This window comes from Chrysochloris asiatica, unplaced genomic scaffold, assembly GCF_000296735.1.
Source record: "Chrysochloris asiatica unplaced genomic scaffold, ChrAsi1.0 scaffold00194, whole genome shotgun sequence".
NCBI lineage: Eukaryota > Metazoa > Chordata > Mammalia > Afrosoricida > Chrysochloridae > Chrysochloris > Chrysochloris asiatica.
In genome coordinates, this window is record NW_006408712.1 from 6230508 (window position 1) to 6236742 (window position 6235).

Below are 6235 nucleotides of genomic sequence, written 5' to 3' on the forward strand. Positions count from 1 at the left end.
AAAGCCTCACCTTTCTCTTGCACAACAGCTGGTAGTTTCGAACTGCTGACCTTGAGGTTAGCAGCTCAACTCGTAACCACTATGCTACCAGAGCGCCTTGTATAAATTATGTAGATTTATATAAATACATATTTAATACTCAAATATATTTATACAATAACTATAAAAATGTAATACAAACTCCAAAGAACAAAGCAAACGCACTACCATTATAACCCTGTATACAGGGTTTCCAAGGCTGTAAATCTTTATGGGAGCAGAAAGCCTCATCTTTCTCCTAAGAAGTTGCTAGTGAACTTGTAGTTAGCAGTCCAGTGCTTACACTACAGTGCCACCAGGGTACCTCATATATATGTTGTTAAGTGCTGTTGAGTCATTTCTGACCCATAGCAACCCTGTATAGGGTTTTCAAGGAGCGGCTGTTGAGTTTGAACTGCCGAACCTATGATTCCAACAACTTTGCAGTCCAGCACATTAGGCTACAGCACTACACCAGGACAACCCTCATATGTATTTGTTGTTGTTATGTTATGGAGTCGGTTCTAACTCATAGCGACCCTGTACAGGGTTTCTGAGGCTGTAAATCTTTACAGGAGAAGAAAACCTCATCTTTCTCCCATGGAACAGCTGGTAATTTTGAACCGCTGACTGTGAGGTTAGCAGTCCGATGCATAACCACTATGCTACCAGAGCTCATTATGTATAGCTATATTAAATATAACATAAATTAGAGAGATAAGAATATGTAAGTCCACAAAGTATTTGTTGTTAAGTGCTGTGGAGTTGGTTCTGACTCATATCAACACTGTATAGAGTTTCCAAGGAGCGGCTGGTGGGTTTGAACTGCCACCTTGCAGTTCAAATTAACCTTGCAGTTCAGTGTTTATCCTACAGTGCCATACCAGGTCTGCATAAAATATAAGTCAAGCATAAAGAAATGCAATATGATTTAAATAATATATTAATTTAAATGACTAGCTTATGTAATACTTGTATATGTAAAGTGTTACCTATTGCTAATGCACAGGTATATGTGACTATTATGGGAACATAGATAATGTAGTAGCTACCTTGCTTTTGTGGTGGGAGAGGTACATTTTGAGGTGAGTCTTACACCTCTTTTGAGGTTGGGAAAGGGCATTTTGAACTGAGACATTGGGTAAGGCTCCTGGTAGACAATGAGCCCATAATGAAGCCTGGCCTACTTTGTAGAGAACACCCACAGGTTTCTACCTACAGGTTGTGGAAGTCATGGGGAGGTGGTCTGAAGCAGATCAGTAATGTGTTGACTTGGTAAGAAATCCTTAGACTTACTCCCTGGCTTCTTCAGTTGTCTCAACTGTTTTCTAAGTATGATCAAATCCTGCAATAATTTTTCAAAATGGCCCTGCCCATTGAAAACATAGGGGAAGAGGGGTGTTAGTCACTATGTTTGGGTGTGTTCTGATAGTGTGCCCCTGGATGCTAAAATGATGCAACTCACTGGTAAGATTTGAGGCAATTTCCTTAAAGAGGAAATAGAGAAAATTACTGATAGAAAAACATAAAAAAGGAAAAACAAATCATAAAAAAATAAGTGAACCCAGAGAAATACCTTATTCATGTTCCTACTTTTAATGATTTCTTATATGAAGAGGAATTAAGAAAAAAAGGAGACCTGAATGTAGCAGGAGTGTTTACTGTTAAGCGATAGGTTGAAGATTGAAGGTAGAATACTGTGGTGATGGAGAAAATGTGTAATTCTTCTGCTTTGATTACTGGTTAAGTTAGCATTTGGAAATACAAGGAAACATTCTAAAATTAGATTATGATGAAACTCCTCACATAATTTCCAAAGGGAATTTTTTTACAGTCTGTTAATCATGAGATGCATAGATCTGCATATCTTTCCTACCGTCTGCCACAGGAATAGCATTTTATATGTAGTTTTGTTCCATAAAGTATCATGTGAAGCATATGCAAAAATAATTATACTTTACAGTTCCCTTTCATCTAAGGATCTTAATCTTCTAAACATTAATTAATAAAGACTCGTAACACCCTGTGAGGTAGGTAAATATTATTGTGCTGTTTTATGGATGGAGAAGATGATTAATAAGGGGATTAAGCAATTTGCCCAAAGTTACAAGGTAAATTGTAGATATGAGAGTCAAATTTCCACTGTGTGAAATAATCACAATAATTGCTAAACCAAGGTATAATCCTTTAGTCATCCTTTCAAATGATTGTGCAAAATAGAATCATGATTTTTCACTGCCAAGTCACCCAAGACCCTATAAATCATCTAAAATTAAAAGAAAAAAAATTAATAAATTTATCAAAGAGAGTGCATCATTTTTGCCTATTTGAATTTGTTCTTTACCCTTTAATAGAATTATAAGGCTTTTTGTGTTTTGGACTGATTCCTTAGCCAATTTTGCAACTGTGCAACATAATCTTTTGGCAAAAAACATGGTGTTTGTTAATTATTCAGAATATAGTCTGTATTCTAAATCTATCCTGCATTTAGATAGATGTCCTAGAGGATGCTCCTAACATGGTATTCTACTGCCTCAGATTAGAGTAATAACATAATGCTTGCTAGGATGTAGGGGTCTAATGTATTTTCTCTAGTCATACCAACTACACACATTGAGCACATATGTGTCACACAACTGGCTAAAGGCTCAACATCCATTCTCATTTATTCCTTAAATAGTGTCAGTAATGTTGTTGTTAACTACCATGGAGTCAGCATCAGGCTCATGGTGACCTCTTAAGCATCAGAACAAAACTCTGCTCTGTCCTGGGTCATCTCCATGATCAGTTATAGGTTGGGTTGTTGTGGCTGATTTTTGGCAAGGAATCAAACCCAGGTCTCTATCATGGAAAGGGAGAAGTCTCCCACTGAATCACCTCTCTCTTGGAAAGCCTGACCCCATTTTACAGATGATAAATACAAACTTACTTACTCAGAAAAATATTAGTTATGTCATATAGTCCTGGGAATCTCTCCAAAGAATCTTATTCCATAAGCACATTATTCTGAATATGGTATTCAGTATATCATGATGCTATTTATTAGTCCATTTGTAAGGATTTTTGTTTTGTATACATAGAGGTGCAACCCATACCGAAGACTGTGGTCTTTGATCCTCATCAATAAGTATTTTAGGTCCTCTTATCTTTCAGCAAGTAAGGTTGCAACATCCGCCTAACATCTTCCTCCAATCCTGATGCCACATTCTACTTCATATAATCCATCTTCTCAGATTGTTCGCTCAGCATACAGATTGAATAAGTGTAGTAAAAGAACACAACACTGGTACACACCTTTCCTGTTTTCAAATCATTCAGTATTACCTTGTTCTGTTGCTGTACATACTGGTTCCTCATGAGCACAATCAAGTGTTCTGGAATACCCATTCTGCACAAAGTTACCCATAGCATGTCATGATCCACACAGTCAAAAGCTTTTGCATAGTCAATAAAGCATAGGTAAACATCATCTTTCTGGTATTCTCTGCTTTTAGCCAAGAATCCATCTGATGTCAGCAACGATATCCCTCATTCCACATTCTTTTGTGTATATGGCTTGAACCCCTGGCAGTTCCCTGTCAATGTATTCCTGCAGCCATTTTTGAATTATCTTTATCAAAATTTTACTTGTGTTATTGGACAATATCATTCTTATCGCATTAACACCTTAATGCGATATGAATGATATTATGCAGTGATTTCCACATTCTTTTGGGTCACCTCTCTTTGGAATGGGCAAAATATGGAACTCTCCCAATCAGTTGGCCAGATAGCTGTCTTCCACATTCCTTAGCATAGATGAGTAAGTGCCTCCAGTACAGCATAAGTTTGTTGAAAGATTTCAATCTACACCCAGAGCCTTATTCTTTGCCAGTGGCATTAGATTTTCTTCCTTCAGTCCTGTCAGCTCTTGAGTATATGCTACCTCTTGGAATGGTTGGATATCAACCATTTCTTTTTGGTACAGCTACTCTGTATATTCTTTCTATCTTAATGCTTTATAAATCACTCAATATTTTGCCCACAGAATCCCATAAAATCTCATAATTGAGGTTTGAATTCTTTCCTCAGTTCTTTCAGTTTGAGAAAGGCTGAGCCAAAACAATGGGGCTTCAAAAAGCAGTGGAAGAATTCCGTTTTCTTCAAATTTCATTATCCCATAAAGTTTTTGAAGCCCTCCAGTACAAAATTTCAGAAGGGATGAAAACAGCATTAAAAAGCGCTGCTGGTGAGTCAATTCTGCCTCCTAGGATCCTGTGAGACAGAATAGAGCTGCGTCATAGGGTGTCCAAGGCTGTCAGTCTTGACAGAAGTATTGTCTCAGCTTTTTTTCTGCAGAACTCTGGTGGGTTTGAACCTTTTGGTTGACAGGAGAACACATTAACCACTGTGCAACCAGGGCTCCATGGAGACAGAGTAAAGCATTAATTGTTAAGATAGTTCTCTGATCCCTGGACTTATTTTTCTTCATAGAAGAGGTACGTCCTCTGTAACTGATATCCTCTGTCTGTTTCCTGACCATACCCAGCATCTTCCCAAGGGTATAGATTTATCGGTGGTGTTGAAAATTCATTTAGTTGTTTCAAGCCATTTTTTTTTCTTGTCATATATTCAGTTGTTTTGTGTTTTTTTTTTTTTTTAAGTTTTTATTGTGAATTATGTGGGTTTACATGGGAAAGCACCAGTTTTACATTCGTAAAATTTACATTTTGATTCATTGCAATGATTACAATCCCCTCCATACATTATCAAATAACCAAAGGGTATGCCCTACAGGCCTGCCCTCCAGCCGTCAGCACACAGCCCCTCTCCCTTCTTGAGTCCAGTGTCCCCAGCTGCTCCATCTGTCCACATCATCTTCTCTGTCTCCATTTCTGGTGTCACTGCTTTTCTGGGTAGTGTCTCGCTCTCCACCCTTCTCACTTGATAGTCCTAGGGACCTCGGCTCCTGGACTGCAAAATCAATCACTCCACTCCTTTCGTTAAAAAACATCAAAAACATTATACCTTTACATTTCTGACACTCAAAGTCAGTCCTGATGGCAATTATCCACCATTGTACCACAAGAGTCTTATCCCTATCTCCTTTCATTAACCCCATCCCAACAGATTGGAAACCATTCAGTGGAAAGTCTACCTTCCTCTACCCCATTTGGACTGGGGTCCCTCTTGAGAGCTTGTAAGTCAGTCACTTCTTGCCTTTATAGCCTCCCCACCCCCATTTTGGGTAACCAGTGTCTAAGTTGCCCATCCCTGTCAACCCTGTGTACCGAGTGGTGGGTGTAATCCTTGCTGTAAAAGATTTGTTCTCCTTTTTGAGGTACTACATCTATAAGTATAGGTAAAATTCATCAAATTGTAGCAGGTTACTCTTTTTTTCCCTCTTCTGTCTATTTCTAATTGAGTTCTGATCTTAAACAGCCATTGAAGGCAGGTCAAGTGGGTACTATCTGCCAGTATGAGGGTTCTTGTGAATCTCCCCTCACTTCATATCAGCTGAATGCTTTGATCTCCACTCTAGTCCTCTGTGGCCATGTCACTGCCTCTAGGTCCAGACCACTCCAGGTCTTGCCATACTGCTGGCAAACCAGGTCTCCACCCAGGTTCACAGGAGTTTATTGAATGTGGTTGGACTTAGCTGCCAACTTCATTGCTGTTTTTCCCCCTCTTCCCCTTATTGGTGACCAGTGTGTTCACCAGCCAGACAACATGCTTGCTCGTGTATTCCCGTTGAGTCTTAGTCTTGGAAGGGAGTTTGCTCTGAGGGGACCCAACCACTTGCCTTGTTCCATTAGTAAACAATCAGACTGTGTTGTTTTTTTATTTTTCCTGCCGGTCTTTCACGAAGTATGTGCTGCTCTTCTAGCCACTCCAGGCTGGTCTATTTGTCATTTCAAGTGGAAATTTCCCACCTGAGACAATTCTGAATGGGGTTCAAGATTCCACCTATGGTCTTATGCAACGCAAAGGCTCCACAGGAAGCCTCTTTCACTGGGCAACTTCTAGCCCCCTTTAAGGTATTCCAATCAGTTATAGGCTGAAGACAGACTTACAAGCTTTCTATTGTGATGTTTCTGTCTATTCCTTTCTCGCCCCTTCAGGTGTTTATTTTATAGGCAAGGGAAACCAAGAGTCAAAAGACAGCCAAGTATCTTAACATTATGTCCCTCTTTTACCCATTCAAACCATGCCTCAATTCCTGTATCCTGGAGCCCTC